The sequence below is a fragment of the Oncorhynchus nerka genome, linkage group LG26, assembly GCF_034236695.1.
Source record: "Oncorhynchus nerka isolate Pitt River linkage group LG26, Oner_Uvic_2.0, whole genome shotgun sequence".
NCBI classification, from domain to species: Eukaryota; Metazoa; Chordata; class Actinopteri; order Salmoniformes; family Salmonidae; genus Oncorhynchus; species Oncorhynchus nerka.
The window spans coordinates 8,805,006-8,829,643 of NC_088421.1; the positions used below are offsets into that span (position 1 = coordinate 8,805,006).

Sequence of the window (24,638 nt, forward strand, 5' to 3'; positions counted from 1 at the left end):
CACACACACACACACACACACACACACACACACACACACACACACACAGAGAATACTGACAAATACACACATATACATGTTTTTTTTTAAATCAAAATGCCTTCTGGAACATGTGAACTTTCATGTGCCTTAATAACAAACTTGTATTCTATCTGTAAATACAAATAAAATTGTTCAATTACAGGCCTAGTAGGTTTAGCCACAGAAAAAGGCAGGAACCTTCCCGCTAGCCACGATTGGCTGAGATAATGGATAGGCTGGACATGCCGAGAGATGAGTTCAGATTAGTATGCCATGAAGCATTCTTCTGTCTATAACATGAGCTGCTCAGTATGTGTAGATAATCCTTTCTACCATGTCTTTTTTGAAAGATGTCATGAGGAACTGAAAAATTGCTGTCCTGAATTTAACAGGCAATATCGACAAAGATCAGTGGGGAAAAGTTGTGATCGAATACTTTCTGAAGGACGATCGTGCCATGCTGACTCTCTCTGACTCTGAAAATGAATCAGACGATGAGGAAATCCCTGATTTAGGTAAAACACATTTTCGTTGAAGCAGTCGTTGTAGAGTCTTCTGGTGACAGTGATGGGGAAGAAGCGGCGATCAACAGCGTGGTTGTCATGGAAGAAGTTGACCGAGTTTTGAAATCAGTGGAACGCCTAGTGGAAGCAGAGAATAACAGCTAAAGAGATTGAGAAAATTCTGCCGTTTGATTGAAAATTTGCAGAGGGAGTCGAAAAGAGAACACAGAAGGCTGTTGTATAAAACACCTGTCTTCGGGTTACATCTTCAAACTAAGGGCAATCATGGCATCCATGACAGAGAGGGAGAAGCGTTCATCCAAGTCTAGTTAGGTACAATTTCAGATATTATACATGTTTAGTTTTGTCAGAAAGTAATTTACATTGCAAGTTAAAGCATACTGTTAGCTAGCTTATGTTAGCTGGCTGGCTTGCTCGCTAACGTTATGTCAAATGTGTACTGTTGGGGGTACTGGAGGACCAGGGTTGGGCAACACTGGATTAGGATATAAACCAAGGACTAGATCAAATGTATTTTTGCTACTACTTTCACCTCTTTAAATGTTTGGTTGTTTACTACACTACCTTTCTCACTCTGTTTAGCACATGGCCTCAAATGTGAATACTTAAAGAGATGGGTGGGGCTAAGGCTTAAGAGGGTGTGAATGATGCTGAATGTGTGTAGACCAGTGGCGGTCGGTGTCTTTCAAGATGCAGCATATTGGATGGCTGTCATTCATATTACATTCACCCAGCTCAATGTAACATTGATAGGTTTTGGCTATTACATGACAGTTGCATTTTCCCTGTACCCATCATGAGGTTGCTACAACATAGCTTATGACACATTCAATACCGCCTTGCACACTCTTGCCTGCATCTAGCCGATCTATGGAGTAATCATTAGTCCAACAGTTGCAAATGTGAATTTTTATTGGACAAATTCAGGTATTTTTATCCCCGTTTCGTTCCGTTTGCTTCCATTTAACAAGTGTTTTTGAACAGAATCGGTGGAATGAATACACCCGTGATCACACGCAAGCACAGTTCACTTTCATAGTATCCACATGAAAACAGCAACTATCTACGTGCTCTCCTCCTCGCACCTTTTTCCTTCGCTTGTGGACATCAGTACACAACACATCATCTGTCTGTGACCAGACGAAAAAACCTTTCCAAGCCAAACCTTCATATCATGACCACTATAACCACCACACACAGCCTGCATCGTTGTCACGCCATAGTCAACATAGCTACTATAACAAATGTGTTCGTAAACCCTCTACAATCATGCAGTACAGTGTACAGTCAGAAAGCGGTGTCAATAAATTAATAAAACCAAATGCTTACCTTGACTTGGAAGAATCCCAGTGTTGGATAGCCATAGCCAGCTCTCCCTCTCTGTTTGAGCTGAGTGTTTGAGTGGGCTAAACTAGCTAGCTGCATTCACTAGCTAAGTGAAAGTAAGAAAAAATACAACCAAATATAGCTAGCTCTAGCTCTCACTTCACCTTAATTTTGGAAGAAATGAATTTGTTCAAAACTGTTAAACTATTGTCTTTCTCTCTCTTTGAGTCAACTACTCACCACATGTTATGCACTGCAGTGCTAGCTAGCTGTACGTTTTGCTTTCAGTACTAGAATCATACTCTGATATTTTGATTGGGTGGAAAACATGTCAGTTCATGCTGCAAGAGCTCTGATAGGTTGGAGGACGTCTTCCGGAAGTTACTATGTCTATGCAAGGGGGTGAGAACCACGAGCCTCCTAAGTTTTGTATTGAAGTCAATATACGCCGTGGTGCTACCCTACAGAGTGCTGTTGAGGCTACTGTAGACCTTCATTGCAAAAAAGTGTTTAAATCAATTATTTGGTGATGTGAATATATTTAGTTTAGTTTTATCTAAAAATGATAACTTTTTTAATGTTTCACTATTTGTATTTTTATGAAATTCACTGAGGATGGTCCTCCCCTTCCTCATCTGTGGAGCCTCCACTGGTGTAGACAAAGAGCTCTCCAGTAGGTGTACCAAAACATTCAAGGGCCATTTTCTCAAAAATAGGGAAACAAGTTTATCAACTTTCAAAGCAGAATTACTTGTGTATGATAGAGTGTATTGCGAATGTATTCACCCCCCTTGGCATTTTTCCTATTTTGTTGCCTTACAACCTGTAATTAAAATAGTTTTTTGGGGGGGGTTAGCTCCTTCAGGGTTATCTTTGGTCTCTACTTTTGCAAGGCACTGTATACACTTTCTAGCTTTAAGTATCTACTTTTATCCAATGTATTTTAAAAAAGTGCTACATAGGACCGCATCGAGCTGGTCGGTCACATATGGACAAAGCCAGTGGGACAAGAGGCCATTCCTAGACTAAGGGTCAGTACAGATAAAGAGAGATAAGTAGACCTCTGAGAGAAACATTTTAAGAGTGAGGGAGAAGCTGAGAAAAAGACGGAGAGAGAGATGGACAGGAAGACAAAAGGGAAGAGACAGGTAGAGTGCATCAGTGGGGGACGGGGGTCATAGATGGTAAGATAAAGAAGAAAGAGTGGAAGATTGCGAGAGAGAAAGAGAGAGAGATAGAGAGACAGCGAGAGAAAGACAGAAGAGAGAGAGAGAGAGAGAGAGAGAGAGAGAGAGAGAGAGAGAGAGAGAGAGAGAGAGAGAGAAGCTTGTAGGCCAAAACCTAGGCCCTCCTACGCCCTCTTGTCCTCCAGTCATCCTGACTTCTGTATGGCTCAGCAGGCTTACACACACACACACACACACACACACACACACACACACACACACACACACACACACACACACACACACACACACACACACACACACACACACACACACACACACACACATCGAGAACAGAAGTAGACTACAAGACCAGTGTATGCAAAGGCCATTTGAATAAGATGTAGCCGGTCTGGTCTGGTCTGTCGCGGGGAGACCTGGCAGAGACCTGACAGCCTGCAGATACCTGGCTTCACTCACCCTCCCTCCCACCCTCCGACCCAAGGGGTTGGCACGGTAACCGCAAGGCAACGTGGGCAGATCTGACAGACGGGGCTCTCCTCCCCCCCTCGGCCTCATGGGAGAAATAATCCGCACACTGAGTGAACTCTTCCTCCACACACAGACAGAGAGAAACAGGGAGAGAGCGAGAGAGAGAGAGAGAGAGGTCATGCTCAGATGAGCTCCTGCATTTTTCCCCATGTTCTTAAAACAATATAGATTTAGAGTTAGATAAACTTGGATTTTTTTGTCAGGAATATATACAGGATGCTACCCTCTACAGCTAACCTTCATTCCAAATCAAAACTCAAAACCTCCAACCTGATTTTGGACAGAATTACGTAATCACCTGGAAGGTTTACAACTACCAAAGAGTATTATTCCAACGCTATACAGCAAATGAGCTTGAAAATAACAGAAACCCGAAAACACCATACAACCTGCAACTGAGTAAGTAATGTTTAGTCTGAAGCTATATTTTATTTCCAAAAGCCAAGAAGAAAATATATCACATGACTTTATGAGGACTGAATGCTAAATGAAGGCTGCCAAGCTTGATACAACTTCAATTAGCACTGACGTGTCAAGTGAGAGCTGTCAAAGCCCTTTAGCCCAACAATGGCAGGAGAGTCACACAGTCGACTCCAACCAAATGGAGAGGCCTTAGAAGCGCCTCCCGCTGTTCAGAGGTAATTAAAATACACTACCCTGTGTATGTAAAGAATGATAAGGCAAGAAAAGATCACAAAATGAAGCTCCTTATGGAAAATCAAGAGACACTTTTTTGCTGACAATTATAAAAATGGGAACATCTGCAACCTCATCTTCCACACAGACCATCCCCTGGCATGGCACAGTGCTATATTAGCACACTACCCCTCTGTTAAGAGAGGGGGTGTTAACGAGGGGTGGAAACTCAGGATACTAGACACTAGATGAGGACTCTGAATCAGCTAATATAAATCCCTATAAGTTTGGAACAGTAATGGTACAGTAACGGTGTACCCCCCCCCCCAGACCTACACATAGAGGACCCACGCCAAGAGGACCTACATCCAGACCACAACACCACCAGCGACATACACACACCCACCCCAACTAATCAGTACCCCCCAAAGTCAACCATGCCCACACCCCATTTAGGCCCCCTCAGATCAGATCTATGCCCCTCCTACCCACCCCATGCACCGCACCCCTGCAAAGTGGGCCTCAACATGGAAGTCACACATATGTCCAGGCCGTGAGCGGGCAAACAGGCCCAACCCCCACTCTTACACTAGCCCATGCCAATGGCATGTACCAGATGCTCAGCAGGCTCTGCTCACACTTACTGGCCTGAGGCCAAACCACACGACCAACAACATTGGACACTTTATGGAACACAAAGCCTTCACTATCTCATCCTGGAATATCCAAAACCTGAGGTCATCTGCCTTTGGCCTAAAGAGCAGGAACCTGGACTTCATCAAAGAAATTGTAAATACAGACATTGTCAACCTACAAGAAACCTGGTATAGAGGAGACGGACCCACTGGTTTCCCTCTAGGTTACAGAGAGCTGGTAGTCCCATCCACCAAACTACCAGGTGTGAAACAGGGAAGGGACTCAGGGGGTATGCTAATTTGGTATAGAGCAGACCTAACTCACTCCATTAAATTAATCAAAACAGGAACATTTTACATTTGGCTTGAAATTCAAAAGGAAATGATCTTAACAGAGAAAAATGTCCTCCTGTGTGCTACCTATATCCCCCCACTAGAATCCCCATGCTTTAATGAAGACAGCTTCTCCATCCTGGAGGGGAAAATCAATCATTTCCAGGCCCAGGGACATGTACTAGTCTGTGGCGACCTAAATGCCAGAACCGGACAAGAACCTGACACCCTCAGCACACATGGGGACAAACACCTGCCTGGAGAAGACAGCCTTCCCTCCCCCATATGCCCCCTTAGGCACAACATAACCAACAAAAACGGGGTCACAACTCCTGCAGCTCTGTCGCACGCTGGGTATGTACATAGTCAATGGTAGGCTTCGAGGGGACTCCTATGGTAGGTACAGCTATAGCTCATCTCTTGGCAGTAGTACTGTAGACTACTTTATCACTGACCTCAACCCAGAGTCTCTTAGAGCGTTCACAGTCAACCCACTCTGACACCCCTATCAGACCACAGCAAAAATCACAGTCTACTTGAACAGAGCAATACTCAATCATGAGGCATCAAAGCCAAAGGAACTCAGTAATATTAAGAAATGCTATAGATGGAAGGAATGTAGTTTGGAAACCTACCAAAAACCAATTAGGAAACAACAAATTCAATCCCTTTTAGACTATTTCCTGGACAAAACATTCCACTGTAATAGTGAAGGTGTAAACTTGGCAGTAGAAAATCTTAACAGTATATTTGATCTTTCAGCTTCCGTATCAAATCTAAAAATCTCAAATAGAAAACTGAAGAAGATGAACAACAATGACAAATGGTTTGATGAAGAATGCAAAAATCTAAGAAAGAAATTGAGAAACCTGTCCAACCAAAAACATAGGGACCCGGAAAACCTGAGTCTACGCCTTCACTATGGTGAATCACTAAAACAATACAGAAATACACTACGGGAAAAGAAGGAACTGTAAATCAGCTCAATGTAATTGAAGAATCCATAGACTAACCACTTCTGGGAAAATTAGAAAACACTAAACAAACAACAACACAAAGAATTATCTATCCAAAATGGAGATGTATGGGTAAACCACGTCTCCAATCTTTTTGGCTCTATAACAAAGAACACACAGCAAAAACATATACATGATGAAAATACAAATCTTAGAATCAACTATTAACTATTACCAGAACCCACTGGATCTCCAATTACCTTGGATGAACTACAGGACAAAATAAAAACCCTCCAACCCAAAAAGGCCTGTGGCGTTGATGGCATCCTCAATGAAATGATCAAATATACAGACAACATTGGTCATTCAAGGCTAAAGTGGATTGTTTGCGAGCCATTTCGGATGACTCAGTCAGTTCCATTTTTTTTCATGTTCCAATCGATGCACGTTGACTAGAGCGCCTCATTGTTCTGTTCCTTGAGCTACCGTCATTATACCACAAGGTGCCAATTCAATTAGGTTGCCATCCCCTATAATTCAAATAAATGAAGGCTTATGTCAAAACAATCAATATGGAAACACAAAGGAGGAAAGGTGGAGGGGAAGTCAAGAAATAAATTGAAAAGCATTCTTAGAAACAGGGGGAGGGAATTGGCTCAGTAAAGTGTGTCGTAAACACAGAGGCTGAAATAATCAACCACATCTCTCCTTTAAAGATTAATTGAAGATGACTCTTGTTAAGGTGCCATTTGATGGTGTGTGAGTCCAGAATATGTTTTTAACTATTGTGGGCAAAGCAGCATTTTCACTACTGCGTGTATTTCTTTCTAAACCATTTGGTGTTGTTTTGACTAGTGCGAGTAGTAGCAGTGTTTTGACTGCTGTAAGAGGTCAAGTTGAGTGTCAAGAGTGTCATGTCTTCAGTATGATGCTGTGTGAAGTCTTTGCACTAGAACTACCTTGTGGTATTCAGAATGAAGGGTACAGTTACCTCTTAAGACCACTACGTAGTGCACTCTTTTAAAGGGTACAGTTAACTCTTAAGACGACTACGTAGTGCACTCTTTAAAGCAGAACTGAACTCACAAAAACAACTTCTCTAGTTGAAAATGACATATGTGACATCGATATTAGTCCGAAACATTTATTCCAATGCCAAAATTGACTAGAAATGGGCAAGTAGTTACATTGTTGTCATAAAGTCAGTATAATCTAAAAGAGAGTTTTGTGAGATTTGTGTACATGAGTTAGTCGTAACTTACTTAACGGTTGGGTTTTGATTTCGACAATACTGACTTGCCGACTAGCATGGGATAAACAGTTGCAGTGATTGTGGTCTATCCAATCGTACAGCTGCACACAGACAGTGAGACAGACTTGGCCAGCAGCACAGCAGGTCAAACTTGGTTTACATAAGACAACAGCGTCACACATTTTTTTGACTTGCGAAATACTGCACCAAACACCTTAGCTAGTAAAATTGCTAACTAAAAGCTCCTCGGCAAAAACATCCAAATTAATGACAGATTGCTTGAGTTATCTTAGAATCATTCGGACTATTTTGAGGAAGTGATACTAGCTTTGTTCCTATGGTGTCCAATGAGGGGCAAACTTAAGTAACTGCCACATCGAACCACACCCCCAAGACTAAAATCTTAATGAGCAACAGAAAAACATACAGAATCCGTGCGCTCAGTCACTCTTTCAATCACTGTGTATAGTGTTTTGTATAGTGTTTAAACTATATACAGAACAACGTTTAAAATATCAGGAGTGTTCAGACTATTACAAAAAGACCTAGGTTTGGTGTATAAAGTGCATAGTTAAGTGGTTATGCAAAGCACTAGAATGTTCTACAAGGTATTTGAACAACAGCGTCGTTTTGAACACATAGAGTATTTGGGTCAGACTATCGAGGGCAGTGTAGTGTAGTGTTCCGGCAACAGTAGATGTGGGACAATAATGCTCGGAGCACGGGGGAGAAATCCTGGTCGGCGGGAAGCATAGAAATACACCAAACGGACAGGTTGTATAATAATTAGGCCTTACATAACCATGGGGATAATACACCTGCTTTTGACAACAGTGGTCATATCCAGTATCCACTGCCAGTTCTGTCACTGATCAGCACATACACACATAATAACAGGCATGCAGAGCACATATACCCACGCAAATGTGTGCCCTCTACAGACAAGGCCACACACACACACACACACACACACACACACACACACACACACACACACACACACACACACACACACACACACACACCGTGCATGGAAGAGGACCAGAGCAGACCTCACTCTCAGTAGGAGACTATAGGACTAGCTGTTCCAGGTGTAACCTGCCATCTCTCTCACAGGTCCCTGACAGTTAGAGTACAAGCAGCAGGGCTGGAGGAGGGAGAGAGCTGGAGACAATGTGTGAGGGAGAAAAATAAAGAAAAAGAGGGTAGGCACTTCCAGCATGGTGAGGGATGGGTTGGATGGGTTGGAGCGGAGAGATGGAGTGAGAAAGAGAGAGTGAACGAGAGACAAAGAGAGAGTATGGACTTCCACTATGGCGGGGGGAATGAGATTAGCTAGGCTGACTGCCTCAAACCAGTCTCCTCTGAAAGGACCAGACACTGCTGTCAGCCTGAGCCCTGCGGAACATCAAACTTTCGCCCAACACCCCTGACTGTTAGCACGGCATATTTAACAGACCCTGTCTATTATAAACCTCATCTTCCAGGCAAAGCAAAGCACTCTCCACTCACGTGCACACAACCCAGTTTCCTTTTTACCACCACTTACACCAATCGTAACACCTATCATACTGTCACTGTCATGGTCCAAACCTGACGACGAGAGGACACTTATTACACTGACACTGTCATGAATCTGCCGCTCACGATTACACCCGCTTCACTCAGGGAGAGAATTGACATACTCCACAGATGAATCATGGAGAGTTTGTCAAGGGAGGTGAGGGCATGGGTGGGGTGGGGTGGGGGGTGGGGGGCGTGTTGGCAGGCAGTAGTGGGGCTGCAATATCCCTGAAGCTTCGCTAAGGGGTGTGTGAAGAATAAGGGGGTGGGGGGAGAAGGGAGTCGGCGATATCGCGACGTGAGCAGCTGGTAGGGGATAAGCAGAAAGGCTCCACAGGGGAAGCGCCTTTAGCGTGTCAGGCTCCGTCTGCAGGTTTTCCCTGATGATATGGGCGAAAGAAACAGAAAGATAATGTTGGCTAGCGCTCTTACACTGCTGGCAGCAGTTGGATGGATGGTTGGCTCTGGCCCCCCAATGGTGGAACAAACTCCCTCACGACGCCAGGACAGCGGAGTCAATCACCACCTTCCGGAGACACCTGAAACCCCACCTCTTTAAGGAATACCTAGGATAGGATAAAGTAATCCCTCTCACCCCCCCCTTAAAAGATTTAGATGCACTACTGTTCCACTGGATGTCATAAGGTGAATGCACCAATTTGTAAGTCGCTCTGGATAAGAGCGTCTGCTAAATGACTTAAATGTAAATGTAAATGTTGGAATGTGTGTAGGTAAGGGAGAGAGTGAAAGGAGGGGAGAGAAGGGGGGCTGTGTGTGTGAATTTGTTTGAAGGGTTTCACTTCTAAGCAATTCTGAGTGGTCCAATTTCAATCACATTCACTCACACCTGCGGCTGGAATGTGCTGAAATTCTCCATGGCAACCACTGACATAGTCCCTTTAAATCTGGGCTCATGATTTCAGAGGTACCATAAGAGGAAGGGGCCTTCGTTTTCGTCTTGAATGGCGGCTTACCTTAAAAGTGTCTGCAATGTATTTTTTGTTGTTGATTAAGTATAGTCTTTCAGTTCTGGCACTGAGGCGCACGCAGAACTCGTCTAACACTGTGCCTTTCCTTCCCATTTGATGCAATTAGTATGCTCCTGACATTCAGCCGCTTTAAAGGCAAAGTGATCCTTAAATTGAGCAATACCCTAAGGACCATTACAGAGCTGCACTTACAGGGCTAAAGCTGTGCTCATACGGACGTTATCTTCGCTTTGATGAGTTTGTTTTTTAATTGGGATGGGTTTTTTTTTTTTAAATTGGAGGCCTTGGCGTCGTTTCTAGTTGAGTTCAACTTTGAACCTGACCTAGTGAATCTTCCTTGACCTTTGAGGGATGTTGTTGACAATATCCATCTGGTTTACAGTACCTGAAGCCCCCCGCCCATTGCTTTGATGCTATTCCACCATCAGAAGACCCCAACAGCTATTGGAGAAATGAAAGAAGAGTCCATTGATTGAGGCCTAAGATCATTCTCCCACAAAGCGTCGCCTTGAAAATAAATCCCATGTTGAGGCGGCATAACACATGGTCATACCAAGTATATGTTGCAGGGAGAGATGAAGTGAAGGGGAGGAGCATGCTGTTCCCACCATCCAACCACGTATCACAGGTCTCTAGTAATGAAGAAGCCTTGTATGAAACAATCCCTTTGCATAACCCACAGATGTACCACTTGTACACACCCAGGCCAGAGATCACACCCACACAAATACTCAGTCACACCAAATCCACAGATGTAGCTAGTACACACTTGACGCCACACTCACCCACCTTTAAGCACGTATGTACAACAGACACACACACCAGCCAAACCTGCAGATACCACACACGGATGTGACAACATACTGTTGTTACTAGAATAATTAGAGTACTAACTAACAAACTAAACCCCAACACAAGACAACTACCAACACGCCAGACGGTCGGACGAACACACATACACACGTTTAGTTCTTCTATCCTCATGGGGACCTAAAATGTATTTACATTTACCTAACCCTAAACGTAATCCTAACCCAAACCATAAACCAGTCCCTGTGGACCTGTGTGAACCCGGGGCCCTGGCAGTACTTCCTCCTGGTCTCTGGCACATGGGCAAGACGCCACACCTCTCTGAAGAGAAGTGATTTTGATGGCCAGTTTCATGGCACATGGGCAAGATGCCACACCTCTCTGAAGAGAAGTGATTTTGATGGCCAGTTTCAACAACAGTGTCAACAAACACTGCAAGACAACTGTAAAAGTGCTGTAAGCAATTTGGTAACCACTGATCAAGGCTATACAGAGACTGCATTTTATACTGAAATGGCGGAAGGCAATATGAAACTCCACTTAATAGAGGGCAAGATGGGGCTATAGGCATGTTTCTGATAGTTTCCCAGTAAATTAAGCCTTGATCAGCAAAGTGGAGAGAAATAGGAAGATGGAAGGAATAGCTTATGCAACAAGATGCAGCCACGGCTTTAAAAGCTTTATGTTTGAACTTCCAGTTGGTTCAATTCTCCACCTGACAAACACATTATGTCAGTCACCTGGGTAAAACCTGTATCCGGGCTTCAGTTGGCTCAGGTTGTCCCTAGATAACTAGGCAATAATCCATCTTTGACACTTCACATAAGTATTCAGCCATCTAGGTGTTGAAATACGGACTACTGGATTCACCTGATAACCTGAAAACTATCGTGGGTGTTGAGATCTGCCCAAGTTTGACGTCAGTTGCCAACCGACCAGTTAGAAATGAGATTTCATTAGCACCCATAGCAACCTGGCTTACTGTCTTCAAAGGCTACTGCCGACCAGGATGCACGTGAAGATGTAATAGGTGGGGAAAGGAGGAAAACCATTATGATAGTAATTCAAAGAAGAGGAATAGTTTGCCACATGGAAATGTCTATGGGGAGAAGAAAAAAGCTATTTGGAGAGGGAAAAAATGCTGTAGCCTATATATCACAGGCATAATATGAGGGGGGAAACGAGAGCTGCTGAATGAGCAACTGAATGACAGCAATTTTATAGCATTTGGACAAGAAAATGACCATACCCTATTTTCACAAGGGGATAATTATTAACGACTAAAGTGGCCGTAGTAGGTTCGCGAGAGATGGAGTGAGCGGTGGCAGTTGATAGGTGCTTGATAGGGGCTTGTAGAAAGCAAAGCAGAGCATCCACTGTCACAAGCTCTTTTAGCAACTCGTTTTCCAGCCTGATCTCATAGACTAGATGTAACATAGTAAATGAAAATTGGCAGGTAGCCTAGTGGTTAGAGCAGTGGTTCTTAACCTTGTTGGAGGTACTGAACCCCACCAGTTTCATATGCGCATTCACCGAACCCTTCTTAATTGGAAAAATAAAATATGATTTTTTTCAAATTCAAAACATAGGTATATGTTTTACTGGTGCACAAAATTAACCGTGCATCAACATCACTGTGTTCAAAGAACAAAATCATCAAAACATGATTTTCACACAAAAACAAAAACATAATAATTAATATTTACTGCAAATCAGTGTGACTTCTGCTGTTGCCTTTCAGAGACCAGTTCAGAAATGCGCGGCTTCACCTTGGCAAGTGCCACTCTCATGTCATTTTCGCAACAAAGTCTGTTCCTTTTCTTCGTTTTTATGTCCAGCATCCTCGAAAAGGATTGCTCGCAAAGATATGTTGTAACAAACGATATGAAAATCTTCAGAACTTTCTTAGCAATAACAGGGTACGTTATCATTTGTTGACACCAAAACGTTGAAAGCGTTGTTGTTCTGAAGAGTTGCTGTTGACCCTGGCTCTGCTGAATTTCAATGATTTCATCGAGGTATTCAACATTGACATCTGTTGTCTCAACACTAAATGTGAACGGCTGTCTCACCCATGCTGGATATGACTCTCTTGTAGGGAAGTATCCGTCGAGAGACTTTGCAAGCTCATCTAAGTGTGTGGCAATTGCTTGCTTCAGTTCCGCGGGTACAGAAATGTCTCCGATTCCAGATACATCTTCGATCTTACTTACACAGTCGTCCAGCAGGGGAAAGTTTGCGAAGTTGTCGTTCTCTGTTCGTCGTTTCCATAACGGTAGCTTTTTTTGATAAGCCTTCAGGTTTCCTCCACTTCGATGATGTTGACTCCACCGCCCTGCATCTTTTGATTGAGATGATTGAGAGCTGCGAAGATATCAGCCATGTACGCTAAAATGAGAATGAACTCAGAATTGTTGAAGCAATCTGCATGACAATGTTGGTGCTCTTGCAAAAACAGGGCTAATTCCACACGCACGGCAAAAACACGATTCAGAACCTGTCCCCCGGGATAACCACAGAACGTTAGAATGGTACAGAAGTACCTCGAATTCAGAGCCCATTTCTTTACACAGCTCACTGAAGTGCCTCAGAGCACTAGTTCGCACATAGTTCACGCATTCCACTACAATTTTGAATACTTCTGCCAGTTTTGGAGGCAAGGTTTTTGTTGCCAACGTATGCCTGTGCAGAGTACAATGAGTAACAATGATGTGTGGTGCATCGGCTTTCACTAGCGCACCAAAACCAGACTTTCTTCCCAGCATGACTGGAGCTCCGTCCGAACAAACTGCAGAAACCATATCCCACGAAAGATTGTTGTCTTTGAAGAAGTCATCCACAAGTTTCTTCACATCGGCTGCCTTAGTTGTTGTTGTAAGAGGCTTACAAAATAAAAAATCTTCCTTTATCACGTCGTCTTTCACATAGCGCACGAATACAGCAAGCTGGCTTAGATTGGAAACGTCTGTGGTCTCGTCGAGTTGAAGGCTGAATTTTGCCGGGCTTGAAATCAGATCTGCAACTACTTGAGCCAAGATGTCTTTACTCATGTCCTCTATTCTGTCACTGATGGTGTCCATTTGAAAGAGGAATTTGGGATAACTTAACTTCAGCCTCTTTTCCCAGCATGATATTCGTCATCTTCAACACAGCTGGTTTTATGAGTGTTTCACCAATGGTGTGTGGTTTGCCCTGCTTTGCGATCAGGTAAGCAACTTCTTACGATGCTGTGAGGATCGGTTCGTTGATGGGTACAAAGCCGAGAACAGGCAGAGTAGCCTTTTCATCGAATCTGGCTCTCTTCACCTTGAATTCAGCGAGTGTTGTGTTCTTGTATTTTCCATCTCCATGCAGCTTAAGGAAGTGTTCTCTTAGTTTTGCCGGTGCTAGACTAGAATTGCTCAACTTGGCATTGCAAATCATGCAGTTAGGACGCTGACTCCCATCACGTTCCGTTATATATGTGAATCCATATTGGACATATTCGTCCGACCACTTTCTTTTTTTGCTCGACATAGTAAGCATGAAGGGATTAAAATATTAAGAAAGAAATCACAAGATGTACCATCACGACAGTCACAAGTCGAGTACTGAGCGCACCAAATTCCCTGCAGCACAGATAGGCCAAGCGATGTAGCGTGATCACCTGCAGCCAATGATGGCCAAGCGGGCGTGTCATCACGAATCACATGAGTCGGATGTGTGTCTTGACCTCCGCCGAACCCCTGAGACTGACTCACCGAAACCAGGTTAAGAACCACTGGGTTAGAGCATTGAGCCAGTAACCGAAAGGTTGCTGGATTGAATCCCGAGCTGACAATGTACAAATCTGTTGTTTTTTCCCCTGAACAAGGCAGTTAACCCACTGTTCCCCGGTAGGCTGTCATTGTAAATAAGAATGTGTTCTTAACCGACTTTCCTAGTTAAATAAAGGTACTCAAATTAGTATGATATGTTACGTTTGGTATGGTTACATAAAACAGATGGAAAAGGGTGGTTGGCCAGGGTGGGTGGGTGGGTGTATAATACAAACGTCTAGTAAGTCAAGTTTGCGAGTTTGAATCTTATCATGGACAACTTTAGCATTTTAGCAACTTTTCAAGTACTTACTACTTTTTAGCTACTTTGCATGTTCGCTAACCCTTCCCCTAACCCTAAACTTAACCCTTGTAGCTAACCCTTCCCTTAACCTAGGATTGGGCGGTATCCAGATTATCATAGCATCATACCATCCTTCTCTTATACTGGGATATATGGTATTACCGGCTTAGTACCCTCTTGGGAATCTATTACCAGAATGCTAACAAAATTAGCACAAATAATAGTGAATTTCCATGGAGGCTGATCGCTAAATATGCTAACGAGCACAAAAGATAATAAACAAATTACAAAGACAGGCAATCCAGCTCATAAAGTTATACATATATAGGTAGGAGCTACCGAATGTCATTTTTGGTGAGTTTGGACATGTAAAAGCGAATGTAAACGAGAGACGTGCAAATTAACAACGTTTTGACGCATGCTTGTCTGAAGGAAGAACAATACTGGCTCTGGAGCAGCATGTGTACACCCTGCGTCTTTGTGGAATCTGGAGTCTCTAGGGCAACGGGCCTCCCTGCTCTGCTCAGAGAAGATAGGGAGGAGAAGAGGGGCCGAGAACGAAGAGGAGGAAAAAATGTAAGAAAATCAAGATAGTGGCAGCTGTAGAAATAAATAATCAAATGGATTTGACTTCTGAAACTTAGATGAACTAGCAAGTTAAATATAGGGTTTGGGTTAACGCAAAATTCTGCTTTTTTCACACCGATTTTTTTTAATGCATATTTTGCGGTGTTTTGTAAATGCAGGAATAAAATGCTTCTTATTGTAATTTCTGTTTGGCATCAGACTCATTTTCTGCTTCAGTTGCCCTTCACCACTCGGATGAGAATTCAGGAACAGGCATTCTATCAGCAGACAGTGCTATGACTGAAATGTAGCTACTTTTCTCCGGTAATTTCGCAGTGTAGCCAGACAACTTTTCTTGGATAAATGCAAGATTATCTTTAAGCAAAACATTAGAAAATGTAGCTGGCTACATTCTTTCTATGATAAACATTAGGAATATTACGGCTATGCATCGATTTTGCAAAAAATAACTTGCTTTTTCTTTGTAAGCTCATTTACTTGTGTGCCTACCAGCCGAATAGTGTTCCACTTCGGTAGCCATGTGATGAAAATGAAGCTATTTTCTGCCCAATGTGTTGCACTAATGTATTTTCTGTGAAGGAAAACTATAGTTGCAAGTCCCTGATCACTCTATTGAAGAGGGAAAAAAACACTTGACTTTCATTATTAAACGCGACTGTCACTACACGGCTTGACTCACCTGCTTCCGCTTTCTCCCCTGGTGCTATTTACAACACTTGACTGGCTCAACTATTCTGGGGAACTACGTAATCTTCATAATGTAAAATAATGTGACAGGTGAAATGAAGTACGCAATCTGGTTTATCTCCCAATGTATTGCACAAGTTGACTACAGGTATTTACTTAAGTCTCTACAAATATTAAAATGTATTGAAAAACTTCAAAGGAATAGTTTCAACGCTAACCTTAACCCCTTACCCTAACTCCTAAACTGAACCCTAACCTTAACCCTAACCCCTAGCCTAGTCAACATTAGCCAGCTATCTACAGTTAGCCACCTAGCTAGAATTCGTAACATATCATATGTTTAGCTAATTCTTAAAATATTGTACATTTTGCAAATTCGTAACATATAATACGAATTGTAATTAATAACATTTGTAACATACCATACGAAACGTAAAACATCAAACTAAATGGAGTGTCTTGGATTTACATACAGAATAATATGAAATGATCTTAGACCAGGTTGCGTTTTCAGAATACACCAAAAATCCAATCCAATTCCATTCACTCCATATGCTCCGAACAGGGTTGCCAAGTCCGTAGTATTCCCTCAAATTGGGCTACTTTGAAAACGCTGTCAGGGATGAAAATGTATTGGTCGTAGGTTGCAGGATTTTGAGCTACTACTACATGCACGGTGGCCGCCATGGCATTTCTCTTCAAAAAAATACAAATCTATGCATTGTGACCTGCTGCTGTTGACTATCAGGCAATGAAGCAGGGGTATGTGTGTGTTGAGAGAGAGCACTGCAGTATTCCACTTAGTCCACTATTGGCTGAGTCATGTGAGTGAGAGGAGACAGCAGCACACCTGCACATCGTGACAACTTTTTACCAGTTGTAGGTAGGCTCTTTAACTTGTCATTTATGGGTAAGTGGAAATTTGAAGTGGAAGTTATGGAACTCCCTGGTGTGCTTCTGTTATGGGGAAAAATCCTCAATGAAACTGACATTAAATGTGGAGAATGATACATTTGCATCTGTTGGCCATCAAGTAGCCTATTAATTTATATGCCATTGTAGGCTACTGCAGGCTACCATTGTGTAGCCTACCTGGAGCTGGCAAACATATTTAATAAATAGCCTATAACTTCAGTGTTTTGTTTTTGTAACCTTGTGTTATTATGCAATTATTAAATGGCCATGTTTAGTTCATTAACTTGGAAGTTATAAAAGCTCTATCGCAAATGCCGAACGCATTATATTGACTGTAACAGTCAGTCAGATTAGGCTACAGGTTAAAAAAAAATACTGGCTGTTGTTGACATGCAGTTCAGATCATATACATATTATTAGTATTTAATTCAGTGATTGAAATTATGACCCCATCCTCAGTAGCCTATTCCAGCAGGCTATTGGGAAACACAAGCACTTCTTACCTCGAAATCGCCAAGCTATTAATGTTGAATAAATTAGTATGTTAATTTGAACTAAGCAAGCTGCTAAAATGTTCAATTTACATCTTGCTTATATCATGGCCAGGTTACTGTAAACTATCTGAAATAATATGTAGGCCTATCAGGGGCAATAGGCTAGCTGTATCTAAGCAAACCATGGCAAAGTTGAATTACAATCATAAACCCAGATTTTAGTCTGTAGCCTATGCCTATTGAAATGACAACAAGTCAATCTCGTAAATGGGCCATTTATAACTGATGGTAGGCTAAAGGCTGTATCCAGGCACTCTGTGTCGCATCGTGCTAAAGAACAGCCCTTACACGGAACCCAAACGGGCTGCGCACGTACGCCATCGTGCATAAATTAATTTTGTCCCCCTACACCAAACGCGATCACGACACGCAGGTTAAAATATCAAAACAAACTCTGAACCAATTACATTAATTTGGGAACTGGTCGAAAAGCATTAAACATTTATGGCAATTTAGATAGCTAGCTTGCACTTGCTAGCTAATTTGTCCTATTTAGCTAGATTGCTGTTGCTAGTTAATTTGTCCTGGGATATAAACATTGAGTTGTTATTTGACCTAAAATGCACAAGGTCCTCTACTCCGAAAATGAATCCACACATAAAACGGTCAACCGAATAATTTCTAGTCATCTCTCCTCCTAGGCTTTTTCTTCTCTTGACTTTATATTGCGATTGGCAACTTTCATAAATTAGGTGCATTACCGCCACTGACCTCGTTCATCTTTCAGTCACCCACGTGGGTATAACCAATGAGCAGATGGCACATAGGTACCTGCTTCTATAAACCAATGAGGAGATGGGAGAGGCAGGACTTGCAAAGGGATCTGCCTCACAAATAGAACTGACTTCTATTTTAGCCCTTGGCAACGCAGACACTCGTTGGCACGCGCGAGCAGTATGGGTGCAATAATTGAATAATATAGATTTCTAAATGTATTTTGAAACGCGAGTGGTGTAGTCAGCCTGTTAGCTGTGGTATATTGGCCATATACCCTTGTGCTTAATCATAGCAGTCAAACAAGTTACATCGACATCCATTGATGGAAAATGATTTGGCTAGTTTAATAAGGGCAACTTGTCTGTTCTCTTGCAACATATCGAATTCATTAATTACAATTGCAATAATTATTGGTATGGTAAAAGGGTTTATTGTATAAATGTGGCAACTCCTGTCTTGCTCTGAAGAAAAATGTGCTAGTTTTCAGGCTTTTTCTGCGAGTTTTGAGGGGTCATTGGGCTAAAAATGTTATTAAGACCTGGCAACCCTGACTCCGAAACAGAAAGTTAAACATTGATTTTCCCTAAGAGCAAGAACTCCAATCCCTTTTACACGTAGCCTAGTCTACAATTTGGAAACATGACTGACGCTCACCATGAGTCCTCGTGTGAGAGAATTTGATATAGGTGTGGCACTTATGCGACTCACTCACGTATCGATTTTCACAACAAACACCACTACAAAATAACTTCTAATGTAATTTCAATGACCGTGACGGCATCGTCAGGGTGGTCACGCACAACGCACATGAGGACACAACTGTAGCATACGGTAAGGTAAGACTGAGCATATTGCAATAACCACACAAATATTTGGTGAATTGACAACAGGGTGAGTTTCATGTTTTAGAATGAGCTAAAACAATAGTCTAGGCTACTTATACCAAACTAGTCATGCCTAGGCTATTCTACTCGCATGCATCCCTATTTGGAGATAGAGGTGCATGCACCGTTATTCCTGAGTTGCTATCAATAAACAGTCAAGTTTCTCCTAGCACCGACGGGTTGTTGCGTACACCCATGTCACAGCCAAAGAATGTCGATTAAAAAGCAACAGCAATATTGCAGAAGTGTGAGACAATTCTGGTAACAATTATATAGCTCAATGTGTAGCCTATTCCACCGAAACAAAATGTACCACATCTGGCAAGACTGAAACGCTCATCTGCTACGTATCATAGGAATGAATGTCAGGAAGGTTGGCTGGCTACATTCACGGACACAATAAAATATGCCAGACAAACACGACACAGAGGGAGCACATCAGTCTCAGTAGCTGGCAAGGAATGTCACGTGGTATTGATAATGCTATAAACTACATCTGATCAATACGCTACCATACCTATTCACAACACATCACAGCATCTTGTTGGAGAAAACACTGTTGCTCGAATATCTTTGATCGGAAGAGAAAACATTCGCTTTCCGAACACTAAAAAACATGACATTATCTCAAATAAACTCCACTAGGTTACAGCATACGACTGAAGCGACGCCCCAGAACGCCAATGTGTTGACAGGTTGGTTACCTTCCGCAATTAAATCGCCGGTTTCAGGACCTTCTTGCGCGCAGCACTCCGAGCATAAACTTTTCTTAAACCCCGTGTTCGCCTGCTCGTTCTGGAGCCCTCTGTTCCAAGCAAGTCGGGAATGTGTTGAGCAACGGTTCAGTGACAACGTCAATTTCTTGGAGTCTCCACCCATGGCACAAAGAGAGACCCAATAGGCGGGTCGTTGAAACGGTCATTGGCTAAATCAACAAATAGAGTGTTATTACAAGGTAATTGAAAAGTCTGCGCAATATCGGTAACAATTTTCAATTCGTTCTGGAGTGAGGAATAGCCTAAATGTGTCCTCTCCTTTATGTTTCTCCCTGCGCAATTGTGATACACCATAAGGAATAACTATCATCAAGAGACATTCAAGAACAATTTAAAAACAGAATATCGAATATGAAATTCACCAAATGTAACAATTCCTACTTGTTTTCAATCTAAGCAAAAAAGACAACATTGAAGTTTCTGCTTTCCTATCACCCATACATCTCCAGAACCTGCCACCATAATTACACCCAAATGAAACATGTGGGCAATATCATTTAGCTCTTCTTATGTAAATCTAATCTAATTAAATTTTCAGTGCCCTCATTAGAGAGTTATGCCCAAATAATCCCTCTTAACTACTATACTCAGCCAGCCTCTCCACTTGAAGATTGTGATGTATGATTGTCACTGAGGCAACAGAGAAGCATTGTGAAAGTAATGAATCAATGTGTGTCTTATACAGAATGTGCCTTAGAAGTGTGTGTGAGGGCTTCTCGAGTGACCCAGTGGTCTACGGCACTGCATCACAGTGCTTGAGACGTCACTGCAGACCCGGGTTTGTTCACAACCGGCCATGACTGGGAGTCCCATAGGGCGGCGCACAATTGGCTCAGCGTTGTCCGGGTTAGGGGAGAGTTTGGCCTAGGGGGCTTTACTTGGCTTCTCGTGCTCTAGCGACTCCTTGAGGCGGGCCGGGCGCCTGCAGGCTGACTTCGGTTGTCAGTTGAACGATGTTTCTTTCGACACATTGGTGCGGCTGGCTTCCGGGTTACGCTGGCGGGTGTTAAGCAGCGCGGTTTGGCGGGTCATGTTTCGGAGGACACATGACTCGACCTTCGCCTCTCCCGATCTTGTTGGGGAGTTGCAGCGACGAGAAAAGATTGTAATTGGATATCAGGAAATTGGGGAGAAAAAGAGGGTAAAATTTAAAAAATTAACAAATACAAATAAGTGTTTGTGTAGTTGTGTGCATGCAAGTGTGTATATGTGCATGTGTGTGCGTAGGTTAAGAGAGCTCAGAGGTCAGACGGGTCAGTTTAGGCCAGGGACACCCAATGTCAGTCTAACCTGTCTTTCTGCACCCACCTTCATACTCCATATATGTGTTCCTATCATGTGTTCCACTTCATTGACCAGAGAACATACTGTACACTGAAAAACACTTAGGGCCTAACCAACTGGACCACAAACCACCAGCTCACCACACAAGGAAGAATGTGTGAAAGAAAAACTCCAGTGACAAGTCTCTGTTCTCTATGACGGCTATACCCTGCCGCCCCAAAGCGGCAGCCTAGTGGTTAGAGCGTTGGATTAGCAACCGGAAGGTTGCAAGTTCAAATCCCTGAGCTGACAAGGTACAAATCTGTCATTCTGCCCCTGAACAGGCAGTTAACCCACTGTTCCTAGGCCGTCATTGAAAATAAGAATTTGTTCTTAACTGACTTGCCTAGTTAAATAAAGGTTAAAAAAAATATCTAAGAGGTTGGATTCAGTCCTCTCCTGACCTGACACTTCTTCACATGGTGTACGAGTAACCATTTTGGTTTGTCTATCAGGCATCTGTTATGATATTTGGACATATTTCTGAAAATATGACAACACATGTCTAGTCACAAAATGACCATGAATCAATCACAGTCTTTTGTGTGGCTAATATGAAGAAGAATAGTTGAATTAGAAGAATAAAAGGTTTGCAGCTAGTGTGCTGGAAGAGAAATCCACAATCTGTGAGAACATATACTACATGACCAAATGTATGTGGATACCTGCTCGTCGAACATCTCATTCTAAAATCATGGGCATTAACATGGAGTTGGTTCCCTCTTTGCTGTTATAACAGCCTTCAGTATTCTGGGAAGGCTTTCCACTAGATGTTGGAACATTGCTGCAGGGACTTGCTTCCATTCAGCCACAAGATCATTAGGGAGGTCAGCACTGATGTTGGGCGATTAGGCATTGCTCGCAGTCGGCGTTCCGATTCGATGAGGTTGAGTTCAGGGCTCTGTGCAGGCCAGTCAAGTTCTTCCACACCGATCTCGACAAACCATTTCTGTATGGATCTCGCTTTGTGCATGGGGACATTGCCATGCTGAAACAGGAAAGGGCCTTCCCCAAATGGTTGCCACAAAGTTTGTGAATGTCATTGAATGCTGTAGCGTTAACATTTCCCTTCACTGGAACTAAGGGGACTAGCCTGAACCATGAAAAACTGCCCCAGGCCCTTATTCCTCCTCCACCAAACTTTACAGTTGGCACTATGCATTAGGGCAGGTTGCTTTCTGCTGGCATCCTCCAAACCCAGATTTGTCCGTTGGACTGACAGATGGTGAATCTTGATTCATCACTCCAAGGAACGTATTTCCACTGCTCCAAAGTCCAATGGAGGCGAGCTTTAATCCACTGCAGCCGACGCTTGGCATTGCACATGGTGATCTTAGGTTTGTGTGTGGCTGCTTGGCCATGGAAACCCACTTCATGAAGATCCCGACGAACAGTTATTGTGCTGACGTTGCTTCCAGAGGCAGTTTGGAATTCGGTAGTGAGTGTTGCAACCGAGGACAAACTATTTTGACTAATTACACGCTTCAGCACTTGACAGTCCCGTTCTGTGAGCTTGTGTGGCCTACCATTTTCTGTCTGAGCCGTTGTTGCTCCTACATGTTTCCCCTTGCATGGTGTCCACATACCTTTGTATATATAGTGTATTTGTGTGGGTTGGCCCATGACAGCGACTTGGATTGAGAAAATTAACTCAACCAATTTCACACTGGGGTGCCCATCTAAGAATTGTGCTCGACCTTGTGACTTCCTTCTCATTTAATTGCCAGTTATCTGCTGAGACATTGATTGTTTTGCTACTTGACATGTTTCTCTGAATAAATGAGAAACTGATTTAAAGGGAAGCACACTTCATAATGGGTTCAAATAAACACAAACAACAGCACGATGGAGTGTCTCAGAAAACAAACGATGCCATTCATATTGTCTCTGTCCGACTTCATTATTTAGTGAACGTTCAAACCCATTTCCGTTCGTTTTAAGGGGCTTTAATGCCAAATGTGACCGTGTGGGTGAAGTTATGATGATTTTCTTTGAGCTATCTACTTAGGAATGTACATTCCTCTTACGTTGGCATCTAATTGTGGTCAAAGTTCAAGGCTTCTCACTGTTTGGGAAGTGATGGAAAGGCCATGTGAGATATGAATGAAGAAGAAAATGACTTTTTCAATTATCACAGAGACACTGAGATTGATCTCTTTCCTTTATCCTAACCCCTGTGAGACACATACACACACACCCACAGAGAGGTTGGAGGGCACGATCAGCAGCAGTGCAAGGCTACTACTCTCGTAGTCAAATCACAGTTTATTCATCATATATGCACAGGATACTGTGTGAACTGTGCAATGAAATGCATTGCAGTAAATACATCCTGAGTGGTAGTCCAATAGAAAGGCGATAAAGACGATACATTAACATTTTGGCTTGTGTTAGCTGTTAATTAAATACTGTCTTTATGGTAAGACCTAACCATTTTGCCTAAACCTCTGGGGTTGGGGTGAGGACAGGGATTTGTTCTACTTCTAGACCAGACTTCACAACAATACCCAGGGGCGGACTGGCCATCTGGCATTTCGGGCAAATCCAGGATGTGCTGGCACGGTTTTAGCCTCGTCTGCCTGTCTAAATATATCTTGTTTGTGTGTGTGCAAAATGATCATTATCTGGTAATAATTGGGGACTCAATGAATGCAATGGTCCAATGTGTTAGAAATGCCAGGGCCAATTTTGGTCCTAGTCCGCCCCTGACAATACCCAACAATTGTGTGGATCTTGGTGAGCTCCCAGTCCCATTAGATTTACTGCCCTGTTTTTGGAACAGATTGAGCAATATCTTTCTGTCAGCAGCAGGGGCTTTACTTTAAAACCCAGTCGTGAATGAGTCTGTTCCCAAACTCATAATGCACCAGATAGTAGGAGACTAGCTGCCTCATTCAGCTTACACATGGAGGACTCGACACAATCATCTCTCCTGCCTGTACAAGTCATATGACGGCACAAAATGACACAAAAAGCTGAATTTCCCTATGATTATTGAAGGTGCGGCGGAAGTTTCCCCAAGTTTCCCCAGATTACCATGGCTGGTTAAGCATGACGAAAGGCCTCCATTTTGTTGCCATGGTGAGGAATATTACTCCCTGCCTGTGAGGAGATAGCAGCTAGCGTCGCATGAAGACCTCTCTCTCTGTTTCTTTATGCTTTCAAAAGTAGCTTCATTTCCGGAGTGGGGCTATTCTGTTCGCTGTGTCTGTGGACAATTACTGTCTTAATTGTGTCCGGATTGGTTGGGCAGATGAGGCCTTTATACGTATCTATCACAGACACATTAGCCCCAGCAGGAGCACTCACCATTGTTGGAGATTGGCATTA

The 24,638-nt window shown here is 42.9% G+C and overlaps 1 protein-coding gene across 2 annotated transcripts in view; it reads right to left on the bottom strand.

The window, feature by feature from the left end:
* Positions 1 to 20,048, bottom strand: part of LOC115110189 (junction plakoglobin-like) — a 67,865-nt gene extending 47,817 nt beyond the window's left edge. Inside the window, exon 1 of one of the 2 annotated variants that reach the window (XM_029635620.2) lies at positions 19,914 to 20,048. The gene's annotated coding sequence lies outside the window, so the exon portion shown is untranslated. Of the gene's footprint in view, positions 1 to 19,726; positions 19,749 to 19,913 lie in introns of those variants that run through there. The other variant, XM_065010043.1, reaches the window with a different exon arrangement.
* Between the last annotated feature and the right edge of the window lie 4,590 nt (positions 20,049 to 24,638).